Source organism: Tursiops truncatus, chromosome 17 (assembly GCF_011762595.2).
Source record: "Tursiops truncatus isolate mTurTru1 chromosome 17, mTurTru1.mat.Y, whole genome shotgun sequence".
Classification (NCBI taxonomy): Eukaryota; Metazoa; Chordata; class Mammalia; order Artiodactyla; family Delphinidae; genus Tursiops; species Tursiops truncatus.
Window position 1 is genome coordinate 65,589,660 of NC_047050.1, and position 15,627 is coordinate 65,605,286.

At 41.0% G+C, this 15,627-nt stretch overlaps 1 protein-coding gene across 2 annotated transcripts in view; it reads left to right on the forward strand.

The window, feature by feature from the left end:
* Positions 1–15,627, forward strand: part of LOC109549456 (uncharacterized) — a 663,670-nt gene that overhangs the window by 559,020 nt on the left and 89,023 nt on the right. The window contains exon 8 of one of the 2 annotated variants that reach the window (XM_073794754.1): positions 546–800. The exons of the other annotated variant lie outside the window; for it this stretch is intronic. The gene's annotated coding sequence lies outside the window, so the exon portion shown is untranslated. The remainder of the gene's footprint in view (positions 1–545; positions 801–15,627) is intronic. 2 annotated transcript variants of the gene reach the window in all.

Consider the following 15,627-nt stretch of genomic DNA (forward strand, 5'->3'; position numbering starts at 1 on the left):
GTGTCTGAATCCTGCCCTTGTCCATGACCACCCCTTCCCACTATATCTCTGAAAGCAAAGAAAAGTGCTGTATATTAGCTGGATTGTTAGCCACAAACTCCAATGTGGAACTCCAATAAAACATACAGGACTACATGGAAAATTACTTTCGTTCCTGGACAAAGTATTGCCAACTACCCTCAAGGCCCTACTCCTCTATTCCCCTGATTTTGAACCTGTCCATTTAAAGGTCATATCCACATCTACCCAGAAAGATCTAATTCAGTCCCTATGGTTCCACTTCTAAAAAAACTGCCCAGTGAACATTCTGAAGCCTGAATGCTCAGGGCACCCTTCCTCCACATCTTTGTGTGTGTGTGTTGGGGGGGGGGGCGGTGCTGGGAGGTGGGGGGCGGTTAGAAATTAGAAGATCAGGAAATCAAAAGAGAGGTTTGAGGCTTCTGCTAGAGGCCAATGTCACAAATCCAAGACAAAGACCAAGATATAGATGACCGGACGCCAGCTACTCTCCTTCACTTGCATTCACTCATTCATTTATTTATCAGGCAAACATTTGCTGGGCACCAGCGATGCCGTCGCCGCCCATGTTTGGCGTTGAGGCAAGCACACATCAGGAGTCTGAGCAGATGACAAGACCAGAAGCCCTGTGGGAAGGGTAGGAAGATTATTGCCCAGTCCTCAGAGCAAAGGGAAGAGCAGTGAAGGCAGTGGACCCCGAAGCTTCTTCACTTTCTGCAGATACAACAACCGACAGCACAGTGGAGTTTGTGAAGAGGGACACCATCGCAGTCAGCCAAAGAGTGAGTCTAGCGTCTATAGGAAAGTTGTTATATTTGGAATTTTCCGTGCACACTGACGTGCACACGTACACAGTACCCCCGGCCCCACCAATCACATTTGGAATCACACAGTCTTACGTTTGATCCCCAGATTTGCTTGTTAGCTGTGTGACTTTGGACAACTTGGTTACCCTGTCTGGGCAAATAGTAGCTCCAGGGCTCCTGTGAAGACTAAATGAGAGCATGTAGTCTAGCGCTGGCCCTGGGGTATGGATGCCATCTGATGAATGATGATTATTTTTTCCCTTGTGTCTTCTTTGAGAGCAGACCCAGTCTATTGTTTATTCTTTACAATAGACATAAAATTATGAAAGAAACAAAGGGAAGGAGTGAGAAAGGGAAATTGAAAAAAAGAAAAGAAAAGCATAGTATGGTCAAAAAGCTAAGTTTGCAAATAGATTTGATCCACTCTTCTTTAACATAGGAGCAGGTCACGAGGGCTAGTTTCCAGCCCGATCATCATGAATGGGAATAGTCAACACTTACCCAATGATGCATTTAAGATCATCAAGTAGAATAGATGATCTTAAATGCATCACTGGGTAAGTCTACACACAGCAAGTAGATATACCGTTTATCATCAAGCACCATTATAAAACACTGGCTGATTTGCCTATCTGCAAGTCTGGTTGCATTTTACTGGGTGGAGAAGGCAGAACATTTGGAAAATATCTAAGCCTCTCCTGTGTCTCAGAATAATCATTACAAAAGCCATAGTTTATTGGCCACTTGCCACATTTCAGGAACTTTATTATATTTTTTCTTTCATCCTCAAACATCTCAGTGATGGAGGTATTTCTAGTGTAATTTTCCATGTGAGAAAACTAAGGTTGAGAAATAATAAGTTAGGTACCTAAGATTAGTTAGCTAGAAAGTGACAAAGTCCAGATTCCAACTGAGGCCTATGTACCTCTGAAGCTAACACTCATAACCTACATTTCCTACATTTGTAGGAAAAAGGTGGGCTTGAACTGAGGGAAATCTAATCCCTGCTCCATTTGGCAAGCGAATTATTTTCTGAAGTCAATGGCATTGGGTAAGAATAAGAAGGACATGGTACAGGGGCGGGGTGGGGAGAAGAAACCCATAGCAGTGAGGAGTACACAGAAGGACCCCATCCTTGGTTCTTAAATGAATGACTGCATCAGCATCCACGCAGCAACACTGGAGATGGGAGGAGGAAGAAGTGTTTCAGTATTTCCCTCATTTTTCAAATGCACAGTATGAACATTTAAAATATACATTCAGGTCGCTAATGCACATAAAAATCAAAGAAGATTTTTGATCCAAAGACTGAAGTACATAGAAGATGATAGAATGCAGTATTTACTGAACGCTCACTCTGTGCCACGTCATGGCATACATCTTCTCATTTAAACCTCATAACCTCTCTGCAAAGAACTGCATTCATTTATAGAGCTAGAAACTGGATCTTGGAGATGTTAAGCAACTTGCCCCAAAACTACTGAGCTACTAAGAAGAACTTGTGATGGAGCTCATACATCTCTAACCTCAAAGGCCAAGCGGTGGTCACAGTTCTACATGCTGATCTTGACCTGATTTTCTTTTACAAACTTCAACAGTGGATGGAAACCAGAAATTATTAACAGAGGTTGTCTCCAGGTAGAAGAAGTAAGTGGCTAAATAACAGGAATGGAAGAGAAATTCCCATCAGTGTTTTTCTATCTTTGCAATTTGGAAACATGAATTTAGTACTTATTCAAAACAATTAAATTGTCAAAGTTAATTTTAAAGTGGATTAACATAAACATTTAAATAAGAAAAATAAATCTGGTTATTTATGTTTCAAATCAATATAGTGGTCAAATTTAAGAAATATATGTTGACAAAGAAAAAAAAGTCTCAAGGAGCAACATTTATTGATTTTTCTTCCCTCTCTCCCTCTCATTTCAATTAAACTCAATAAACACTTATTGAGCAAGTCCTACACGTCAATCTGGGAATTATACAACTTTTTAAAATGTTGCTAAGATTGTAGGAGAAAAAAAAAGATTGTAGGTGAAAAATACAATTATTTAGTTTGTATTATTTTGTTTATGGGTTTATAAGCTACTTTGAATTCTTTTTCTGAAATAAGGCAAGAAAAATAAATAAAAACTAAATAAAACAAATCTAAAAATCAAGTATTGAAATACCATCTTTCTACAAAATTAGAAAACATTCATAACGGTAATTTTTTAACCTACCATTGTCACCTAATACACATAGAAATCACATTTTTCCCTTTACTTAGAGAAGTCCCATTTACAGACTAAGTAGATTCTACTATAAATGTTAACAAACAATATAAGTGTTTCTTTTATTTTTGTTAATAGTAATTGACATGACATTGAATGATTACTGTGCGCCTGACACTAAGTTAAATATTTTTCATATGTAGTTATTTAATCCTTAGAAGCCCCTGGGAAGTGGATATAATTGACCCCATTTTAAAGATGAGAAAACTGGGGCTCAGAGAGGACAGTCCTGTAACTGGAAAGAGGTCAAGCTGGGATTTGAATTCCTCCAATGAAAGACTGTGCTCTCAATTATTGCATTTTCCTGATTTACAAGGAAATATAGGTTCCAGGATGCCTGGGGAAAGCAAGTGCTCTGTTATTTCTTTTCTCTGTTTTTCTTCCTTTTTGTTGTTTTTTTGGTTTGGGATTTTTTTGTTTGTTTGTTTTTGTTTGCTTGTTATTTCTAACCAGGACCCCACTTGGTACCAGGTTTTGTTCAAAAATGAGAATGGACATTGACCATCACAGATGGAGATCCACATTCCTAACATGGATTTATTCAAAAGCACCCAGATTTCACAAAAGGAAATGAGGAATTTTTCCGAGGTGGTGAAACCGTTGCCTTTGTTAGTCACCAATGAAAAAAAATGTTCTGAAAATTCCTCAAAGGTAAAATGTAGCCTTTCTTCTCCCAAGTTCTGATATGGTCCCAAAAGGAAATAGAAACTTGCATAATGTAGGCCCCAGTGAGTCTTCTTTCACTCTTATTAACTGCAAATCTTTGCCACATTTTTCTTTATCAATTAGCTAAATGCTTAAGCTCCTGAGTCACTGGGCCGTCTACTGGTTAGAGCTTGTTCTAGCTCTTCCACCCTTGAATGGAACTTGCAAGGAATTAGGCACTCCAAAGATCCCACATTCGTGTCGTGAAAACAAGCCAACAATGAAATCAGTCATCGCCAAGACGGATGGACAAGCGTGAACATTAAGACCAGATAATGCTGAGTCAAGGCCTTCGGACATGTTGCGAGTGGGAAGAAGATAGAACAATTCTGTGTCTTCATTTATACATGTATGCATTCTTCCCTCCAAAGGTCTGGATTTCACACTGGTCCTCTTATCCCTGTTACCTTCAGGAGCACAGCTGTATTGAGCCTGCTGTTTGAAAATGGGGTCGAACTTCTCTCCAGCAGTGATGGAGCCAGACACGAGGCAGCTCTCCTGTTCTGAGTGGCTAAAGGAGTCTCTGAGAGGCCAGAAGTTTGTCAAAGCCACATAGTCCGAGAAAACCAACAGCGCACTCCCTGAGACATGAAATGACTTTAGCCATAAGTGTGTACAGGAGGTGGGAAATCGGTCTCTTCCAGAAAAGTCACATCTTCAGCATAGATTACTTCAATCCACACTACTCAGTTGTGAGAGAGCCTCCCAGTAGGTGCTCCATTAATCACTGTCATAGAAACCACAGGGAAAAGCTATGAGTAGCGTTCCCGAGCTGTACCTGTTGACACAACCTCCTTAGTATAAATATACGACCTTCCGCTGATCAGCCCCAGAACAATTTTCCGAAGCTTGCCTCCCCTTTACTCATCAGTGAGTAGCTGCCAGAGTGTTCACAGTTCCCCAGAAGCTGTATCCTCTCATGCTTCTCTCATTTACATTCTCCATCATTCCCTGGACACCATTATCTTCCTAAAAAATTAAACCTGATTATGCTGTGTGCGCACACACACATGCACACATGCACACCCCCGGCATTAATCAGGATCTCCACCTTTGCATGTAGAATGGGAGCCCAAGCCCATTAACAAGCCCTTCTCAATCTAACTCCAACCTGCTCCTCTAGCCTCATCTCCACTATCTTCTTCATCCTCTCCCTTCCCTGATGTCACCACAAAATCATCTTATATTCCTCACCATTTCCAGAAGCTACCAAGCCCAAACTCAGTACCTTTGTGCACTGCTGCTTCTCCACCGGGTGTTGTCATCTCTTCTGTCTCTACCGAGCAAACTCCTTCTGACCCTTGATGAGCTAGTTCTCACAGCCCCTCTGAGGTGCCCCCAGATGGAGTTAAGTTATACCCTTCCTGTGAGCACACCAAGAAAAAGCAGCATATCTCGCTACTACACGGAAACAGCTTACTTGCCTATCTCCCCATTAATCTGTGTATCTCTAGAAAGCAGGGATCATTTTCTAATCTATTTCTTAGATTCCCCAGCACCTAGCACAATGCATATCATTTAAGAGTTGCTTAGTACATATTTGTAGAATAAATAATAAGTGCATTGGGTGACTTGGCATTTGGTGATGATGTTGGCAGTCCTGAAAAGGCTGCACGTGATCAGATAGTCAGGCTCCCCTGCATTGCTGCAGACCCTGTCATCAGCTTTGAGAACATCCTCCTCTGATTCTGAATATCTTGGTCTAGCAAAGACAGCAAAGTCCTAGGGAACAGGAAACAGGAGGCACTAGCTTCAGGATTCACTAGGACCTCACACCTGCTCAGATCAGTAGGGGATGCTAAGAGGTGCTGAAATCATCATCTACTTTCCTGAACATGGTAGGACTGAATAAAATGCTCTGCGAAGCATATGTACTCGTTAAAGCTTGAGTACTAACTCCATAAAGCAAAATTATAGAATGCCAAGGCCGAAGAGACCTCGATATCAGCCACTCTATTATGGAGACAAGAACACTGAGACTCAGAGAGGGAAAGAATCAGGAACACGAGTATAAACAATAGATTCACAGGTATGCCACAGATGATGGTAGAAAACAGTCCCTAGTAGAAGAAAGGGAGCATCTGTTTAAAGTGCTAGCTTTTCTCTGCTTGCCGAAGAAGCACTCAGGCACAGCCCTGAGCCACTGGGCTCTGCACTGGATCCCAGATCCCCATGTAGGGCAGAGCAGATCTGGGAAGCTGCTGTGGACCTTGGCAGCTCTCACTGTGCCTGTGGAACACTGACATTTCTGTTGGGGATGACTAAGAGAGAAGATTTGCCTTGGTTAGAAATTAGTCAGATGGCATTTCCTTAGGCTTTGCTTTCATTTCTCAGTGACATGTTGAAATGCATGAAGCCCTTGGTCTTCCTGTCAGATTATTTCATTAATGATCTACAGTTATTGCATAGTTTCCAGAAGCCTAGGGCAAGAGAACTTGATAATGAAGGGTGTCTCCAAAGACCAGGAAAGGTCCCACAGGTGCTAACTAGGGGGCCTCAGGAGAACTCATGACGAGTCCTAGATCCTGATTTTCTCACTTGTAAAATGAAGGGCTTTGACCAGATACCCTTTGAGTCTCCTTCCTGCTCTGAGAATCCTTAAGGTCTCTGAGGCGACTCAGGAACTGTCATTCACTTAGCACATTTTCCTCTTGCCTCTTGTGTGTTGGGCTGTGTGGTTGGTCCCCAGAAGGGAATGACACCAAGACCGACTTGGTTCTTGCCATCATGGAACTCCAGGTCTGGCGGAGAATAGACAGACAATAAACCACTGGAAAACACACATTAAAGCTTGTTACCAGTCATTATGAAAGAAATAATGAGGTTCTGATGTATTCTGTTCCATAGCATAAGGAATTACACACATGTAATTCCTTATGTGATGGAGGGGGGCACTCATTTTAGATGGAAGGTCAGGAATGTCTTCTCTTAGGAAGGGGCTTCTAAGCTGAGACTTAAAGGATAAAAAGCTAGCAAATAAAAAATTAAGGCTTCAGCTTTCGAGGCAGAGAGAACAGAATGTGCAAGAGGCTGAAGGGGGAAAAAAAGTTTGGCTTGCCGGAGACACTGAAAGAAGACGCGTGTGACTGTTGGACAGTGAATAAAGGAATGGAGAGGGATTGTATAAAATGAGGTGAGAAGGGGAGGAGGTAGGCACGAGAAGGTCAGAATGTAGGTTTCCATATCACTGCAAGGGAGTTCATTAAGTGAGAAGGTAACACAACGTGGTTTACAGTTTGACTCTGATGGCTGTTTGGGGAACAACCTGAATTGAGGCCTGCACAGGTGAGAGCTATTTCAGGAGGCTATTGAAGGAGACCTGGTACAAAATGACTGTGGTCAAGTTGAGGTGGAAAAAGGTAGATGAGTTTGATTGATATTTTGGAGAAGGCATTGACAGAACCTCTTGATGGAATGGTGTTTGGGTAGTCATTTGCGGGGGAAAGGGGGGCGACCACTGAGTTAGGGGCTAAGTACAATGAGCGGAGAAGCATGAAGAGGACGCGGTCCCATGTCCAGACCCTTAGGAGCTCACAGTTCACATAATTGTCACAGAAGCAGGTGAGTTTCAATAATTCCAACAGCAACCTGTTGTACAATAGAGTTACAATAGATACATTCTTTTGTTTTCACAACACAGAGGAGAGAGGCATCTGTAACAGAGGAGGAAGAAAAGGTTTCACAAAGGAGTAGGGCTGTGAGCTGGGCCGTGAAAGATAGGCTCTGGTTTAACGAGCAGAGAAGGGAGAAAAAAAACACTAGAAAGAGTGAGAGCAGAGCCAGCGTGGTATGAAAACACATGCTGTGATTCAGGAACCATGAGTGGTATTAGACTTGGGCCAACTTGATGAGTGTGTTAGAAAGACGAGATTGGAAATGTAGGCTTGAGGTTGGATTTTGGCGGGTTTGAAACTCTACCGGGGAGGTCTGCATTCATTAAGCATTTTAGAGTGACATTATTAGTTCTAATATTGGAAAGATAATTCTGGGGATGAGACCTATGATGGTGTAGGATTAGCCTAATCACTGAGTCGTTTGAAACTGGAATGTGTTTCCAAGTTACTCTAAAACTCCTGTTACTGAGGCAGGAGCAGGGAGCTGACACATCACCCCTGTTGCCACGTCTGTGCTCTGAACCGACTCAACAATGAAACAAAAGGGTATTATTAATATCAAACAGCTATAGAGATTTACCTTGAGCCAGGCACTGTTCTAAATGCTTTATGTATATTAACTCATTAAATCCTTACAACACTAATGGAGCAGGTAACAGAGTAGGGATTTGAATCTTAGCTGTTGGAGGCCATCACCTATGCCCTCACCCATAACGTCTTTCTGCCTCTGGATGAATGTAACATGAAAATATTACCTTCATTGTACAAAACATTGCTTTGGAAAATGGTTTTATACCTGCAGGCAAGTGGACTTTCCTCATCTAAACCCCAGAAGCATCTGCTTCTGGGCATAGATGCACCTACCCGATACATCTGGGATAGACTTACCTATCAGGCAGAGGGAATGCTGGAATATCCCAGGTTTCAGCAATAACTGTTTCATAAAATTCCCTGCATGGCCAAGAACAATGGCAAATGTTCTGCTCTCTGAGCAGTCCATTCCTGGACAGTGTGGGTCATACTGAAGGAACTAGGTTACATGTGCCTGGGTTCCCCTCCCAGACTCCCAAATTATATTAAGCATTCCTCCTCTGGGGAGTAACAGTTTCCCCTCCGAGAGAGATAAGACTGGTATGTTAGCATGAGAGAACTTATCCCCCCATGGAAGGGAACACCAAGGACAAAGAAACTCGACTCTGATATCTAGCAAGTTTGATTCTACTTAAAAGTGATATATAGTTTGATGCAATAGAATACAATATACTTAGCACTAAAATTATGGTGGAGGGAAATCAACATTTTTGATGTGCTATATTCAGTAAATGGACAAATACTCATTGCCTACTGTGAGTCCAACATTATAATTAGAGGCATCATTAAAAATATTCGAGATCTTTATAGAATCAAAGTATAAATCCCCCATTGAACCACAAGTCCTGAATAATTCCCAATAAGCAAATTTATTATACCTAGAGATAATTTTGTCTTCTTTCTGTTGTGGTATGTTTATCAAAAAAAATTGAGACATCAAGGGAAATAAGAACAATTCAGACCATGGAAACCATAGGCTTATAGAAATGTTAAAATCAACACATTCCAAAGATGTGTGCCCCGTGCCTTGATGTTGAATGTGACAGGTGGCATACAATTAGTGGTTAGAATCCTTTGTACTGAGGTGATAAATCCAAATTAAAAATATTTTTTCACTAAAGAGTGTAAAATTTATTAAAAAGAGTCCCCAAATTTATTTAAAATTAAGAAAAGAAGATTGGATAACATTAGATGACTGGCAGTTGGGAACATTGGGATTACACAATACTAGCATATCATCACACGATCATTTGTGATAAATAAAAAAGTGAAGTGTATACACACACATTTATGGAAGCTTGTTGTAGAACAATGGCAAATCGTCCTTGCCTACAGCCTTCCCGACTGAGGAAAAAGTAACAATAATCAAGAATCGTATGAGCTTCCTTTCAGTTGTAAAAAATCACAATAAAGCATAGCTCTAGAGCTCGTGCTTGCTTGAAACTTTCCTGCTACTGGAGGTGAGAGATTATCAATAAGCATCTGGTGTAAAGAAAGAGGCAGGGGAGGTATTAAAGTTCAGTGCAAAATGGTTGCCAGGGAGAACCCACGGAATTAGGAGTCAGCAGGCATTGTCCTGCCACCTGCTGATCTTGGGTGAGCCTGGTCAAGTCATTTCAGCTTCGTACATGTCAGTTTCCTAATTGAAAACTAAGGGAAGTTGCTTCAAATTGTCGCTGAGTCCCTTTCATCTTGAAGATACCAGCATCTTAGGCACAGTTTCTAGAAGTCCAACTGACACATCTGTCAACTCCCTGTATAATATGACTTTAAAAAAAAATGCGGTTTGATTATACAAATTATCATTCAGTCTTCCCATATCCATAAGAGATATGATAAATGGCCAATATCAGTAGCATCAGTTAATAATAAACAATAAATGAAGTTTTGTGACATAGACACCCCCAAGCTATTAGATTGTTATCTTAATGATCCCTCAGTGTGGGAGAATGGATAGAAAATATGTTTATTTCCTTTCTTGAACATTACTGAGCCACATCTCATATAATTCAATATAATCAAATTAACAAATTAATACATCTCTAATTGGCCAATGTCAGTTTCTCCCAGACACAGGAAAGACAGATACACATGTTTTTAGAATCTGTCCTGTTATTTTCAATATGATCTGTTTAACTAAGTATCCAACAGGCTGGATGGATTAATATGGAAATACCCAAGGCAATAATCTAACATGTACAATATAAAACATTAGATTTTAAGAAAACCTTAGACCTTTTTTCTAAGGCAATTCTTTTACCTTTGTAGTTGAAATTCTAATCTGCCACTTCCTCTTATGAAGATCAGGAAGTTACAAACAAAGATGTCAAAAGGTAACCCTAAGCTTCCACAGTGAAGAATCAAAGTAAATCAAATAATGTAAAAAGATAAATAAATTTCTGGTGTCATAAATCCTACCACTTGGACTTGAACACAGTGTGACCATGGAGTACAACCTAAAAATAGGTCCTTAATCTTAATTAATATTGATTATAAAAAGATAAAAAAAACCAGGTCACTCAAATTGGATTGTAAGGTTCTTATACAGGCAGTCCTCAATCACATAACATTTGCCATGAAGCAATTAACAAATACTCCCATGTTATTGCTGTTGAGGGAAGTGGGATGAGAGAAGGGGACATTTAATGGTACTGTGCAGAAATATGCCTTCATTTTTCTAAGATGCAGGGTATTTATTTTTAACATGGGCTATATTGGAAGTGATATTTTTCAGCAAAAAAACAAGCTGAAAATAATAACCTACTGCTGGAGAGTACAGGGTGTGGCTCTAACAGAAGAACAAGCATCCCTGCAACAAACAGAAAACAGACTCAACATGCATGAGAGAGACATAGTTAAAGCCAAGACGGCCAACGGTTCCAGTTTCCCAGGACTGTCCAGGCTTCAACACTGAAAGTCCAATGTTTCCAGAAACCCTTCAGTTCTGGGTAAACCAGGACAGTTGGCTTCCCCAGTTGCAGCATCTTGCAGCCGTTCTGTAACAAGCAAAGATCAAGAGACTTTGTCATCAGTGACACAAGCCTTGAGAGCTAGAAGCATGAAGCCAATATAGATGCTATAAATCAAAAGAAGTGCTGGACACACAGGAGCCGCCAGGACCAAAATGAAATGGTCCCCTTAACTACACTGGTTAAGGACATTGGTAATTGTCTAGCAAGGAAGGAACAGTGACTAAACTGTGAACCCGTTACATAGTCTCTCTAGTGTCCTGTATTGTAGGTATGTGAAGCTGAAGTGATCAAAGCCTGATTCACGTGGCCCCAATCCATCCTCTGCCCAGGCAGACATGGCACATTTGTCAAAGAACTCTTCTCGTTCATCTTTGGTTCAACGGGGACACAGAATTTACTCAAGACATGGCCCTAGACCAGAGCTTCTCAAATTGGAATCACCTTGGGATCTTGTTGAAATGCAAATTTTGATTAGGTAGAAGGGGGTCAGGAGGGACTTGAAAGTCTGTATTTCTAACCAGCCCCCAGGTGAGCTCCACAGACCACACTGTGAGTGGCAAGGCTGCAAGCCCCAGTAACCAACCAGACTGGGAGGAAGCAAGATGAAATATATATTTGACATACCTTACCTATAGTAATAATCCCTACCTCATAGGGCCGTTCTGCGGATTGACTGAAATAAGCCATAGCAAGTTCCTAACGTGGTGCCTGGCACATAAACCACGTTTAGTTCTCATTCCAAGGGGTGGGTTCATTCTTAACCAATAACCAATTGGCTAAAAAATTCAATTCATATTAAAACTTCAGACAACCTGGTTTGCAGAAGCCAATGAGAAGGGCGGGCTTATTAGTATGTATCCACTCAGTTTTGGCTTTCATGGATAGCAAGGCATCTGCACAGCGAGATTCAGAGGTGGTCTAGTCTAGTGCAGGGACTCCCAGGCCTGTCTGTACAGTAGGATCACATGGACAGCTTGTAAAAAGGTATGAGTACCAGGACCTCACCCACCATCAATTGAATCTGAACCTCTGGAAGCCATGTCTAGGCTTCTCACAGCATAGACGATTCCCAGGTTATTCTAAAGTGCAGTCAAGTTTGAGAACCATAGACATGAAGGAACCAGATCTGTGTAGGTTGAATCTCAGTTCTGCTTTGGCGAACTTTCCAAACCTCATTTTCTGAATTGGAAAAATAATTGTAATAGAAGTAACAATATTGCCTACCTCAAAATGTTGCTTTGAGTGTTTGACAAAGTAATTTATGTCAATCCCTTATAACAGTTATGAGTTATGACCATAATGCATGCCTTTTGTCTCTATCTGGATGAGTAGGTGGTAAGTGAAAATTATAATCAAGAGCTAGTGTCTCAGTAAGAAATAGCCCTTAAAGAATTCTATAATAAGGTCTGTTTCAATCCAGGATGCTACATCGTATATGAGCATTATTTTAGGCGTGGTAATTTGACAATTTAGCCTATGTCCATAAGCACGTACTGTTTATCAGCCACTAAACTATATGAAAGGCAAAGAGGTCTAATAGGAAATCGATTCAATATGAATTGTTGCTTTACCATTTACTAAATATGTGACCTTGAGCAAGTTACTCTACCCGTCTCCAGCCTGTTTCCCTGTCTGTCAATGGGGTTGATGCTGATACCTCCCACTTAAGAATTTTTTTTAAAGAGTGAATGAGATTATCAATGAGAAGAATCTGGTACAGCACCTTGCACTGAATAGGAGCTTTCTAAGTGTTATCTCCCCATGTCACCTGAGTGGTGTGAGGGTACAAGAATTAATAAGATACCCGTCCCAGCTTTCACAGTCCACTTGAGAAGGTAGGAAACAGAGGCATACCTACTTCTTTAAAATCAGTGCATTAGAGACATACAATGAGAAAGAGCCAGCATCTATTTATAGGAAGTTGTTCATCATGTTTATGTGCTCCGTTCCTTGACAGGGTACATCTGGGGAACTTCAGAGTTTTCTGTGGTTGGTCAGTGTTTTGATTTTTGGTTTGTGGGGTTTGGTTGGTTTCATTTTGTTATAGTTTCGAAAGCAGACATGATTTGGCAGATGTTTAGAGTAGTAGCTGTGCCTTGCTTTTGATGTCTTTGAGAACACCCAGTCCTTGAGGACTTGGACGATGTCTTTCTGTAGACTGTATTTTCTAACAAATAGTGAGGCGGATTGTGAGCATTAAACAGTATCGCTCCAGATTACATAGAGGCCATCCTTCAGAAAGCAGAGTGAGTTAGTGTGAGAAAAAGAAAAAAAGAAAACCAGTGCATTCCACATGAATTTTGTTCAACTTCACTTGACAAGGGGCAAAAGTGATTAGGGGGTTAATAGAGAAATCTGAAATTAATCCTGTAATTTACTTAGAACCCGGAAGAAGTCTTAAACCTGATATCTCCCAGATAAACTGGTGATGGTGATGTGAGGTTGATAACGATGACCCGTTGGAAATAAAATTGTTGACCCAGGACTGAGGAGACGTGGGTTGAGTTCCCATTTACATCCCTAACTAGATGTTTAATTGCATTAAATATTATTCAACATTTAAGTGACACTATAATTTACAAAGAATCTTACCACCGTCTCATTCGATTCTTACATTCCTCTGTAATATTACTGTCCTTATTTCACAGGTAAGTCAAGGCTCAGGGTTTGTAAGTAATCAAGGCTTAGGTATTTAGCTAGTCCAAAGCAGCGCCCTCCAGGCACCCCGGCTGTGTCTTGACTATACTCTTCCCACTAAAAATTAGCCATGTCAATGTTAGACAAGTCACTTTCCTGTCTGTGCCTCAATCTCTTCATATTCTTGGCCTTGCTTACCTCACAGAGATAATATGATCAAAATATGAGTTAAGAAAGGAAAAGAGCTTTGAACGTACAAAGTTCTGTACAAGCCTGGAGTATTATTAGGATAGCTCAGGAGGTGTGGAAGTGAACCAGAACAAGGCATGTGTGGAAGTAAACCCACCACCTTCATTGAAGTCTCTGAACCAAGTACTCTGAAGTTTTCATTATTTTTTGGTCAACACTCTGCATTTCTAACAGCCTCCTGGAATATTTTACTTTCACTTGACAATTTTTATTAATCCTACTTGGGCTGAGTCCAAAATTGAAAAATTTCATCTGAAAAAAATTTTTTTCAACTTTCATAAAGTTCCGAGTATAAGGTACTCTTTCACAGAGAATAAAAACAAAGTTTACAGTGGAAATCATGTTGTAGACAGGCCCGGGACTCTTTGCTCCCCAACCAATTGACCAGAGCTCGGTGAGTGGAGGATGGAGTCTGGCCTCAGAGGTTATACTCACCTCACTTTACACAGCTCCTCCTGCTAAGGGCTTTGTGAACAACGTCCCGGGCTTACAGTGAACTTAGAACACCGGAGCTTGGTTCCATGAACCATATAGTTTGGGAGAATAACTTCCCCAATCATCCAAAGTAAACACGGGCTACATATCAAAATCGGTCTAAACCGGCTGGATCATTAAACCTGAAAGCCAGAGCTGTTAACAAGGTGAGCAAGTGGGCCCCATGCCAACTGGGGTTTTCAGCCGCAGGTAGACTTTATTCAAACAAGACCATGAACTCCTTCAGCTACCTCCTTTCTTTAATGCTTCTTAACAAATTTGAAACAAGTGATGAATTAAGAGCTGCCATTACCAAGCATACTGAAATGAAGACTTCCCTTTTTGTTGCCCATGCCTTCCCAGATTATGCCCAAATGCACTGTAACACCTACAGATGTCCAGATGTGCCATGGTCTCGGTTGCCTCCATGCTTTTGGACCTGAGAGCCCCCCTGCCTAAATTCTCATCCTCACTGCTCCATCCCCACCCGCATCCCTCTTTATGATTTTGCACATGGGTCAGATCTTTCTTCTTCCAGGAAGCTCTCTGATTCCTCAGATTGTTCTGGGGGCTCCTGGTCTGTATTCCCAATGCACTCCATGTTTGCTTCAGTCTCTGTATTTATCTTTCCATTTCTTTCCTTCATTCCCTTGCATTCAGCCCACTGTGAATGCTTCAAACATTCTGATATATTCTCCTCCACAAACGTTGAATAAAGAATGACACTCAGACAAATCATTCCGTGTCTTTAAGGTGGAAGAAAACTGCTAGTTATTACGTACTTTGAATAAGCCAGGCACTTTGCTTTGTACTTCAGGTGACTTATCTCATTATATTATCCCAAATCTGCCCTGAAACTGATATTATTACCAATATCATCATTTTATAAATAAAAAAGCTGCCTCTCAGAGAAGTTATATAATTTAGCGAGATGGTCCCAAGGTCATACCAAGAGCAGGATATTCAGAAGAGAATCCCAGATCTGTCTGACTTCAAATCTCAAACAAGTTCTATATCACTGTGCTGCTCCCTTTACTTCTGAGGATTTTTTTTTTCAGCTTGGATTCAGCCAAATGCCAAGTGCACTTAACAAATTTCCTTGAACACTGACCTGTGGATGCTATGGTATATCACCCAGAATCAAGGTACTCATTTCTCCAGCTGCTGGAATGTTGGTTGCTGATGGGAACTGCCCTTTTTGAAGGCGGCTCCTTTGCCCTTTTGACAGAATTTTTACACTCCCTCCTGGGTTCAGCCTGATCCAATAACTGGTCTATATGGACATATA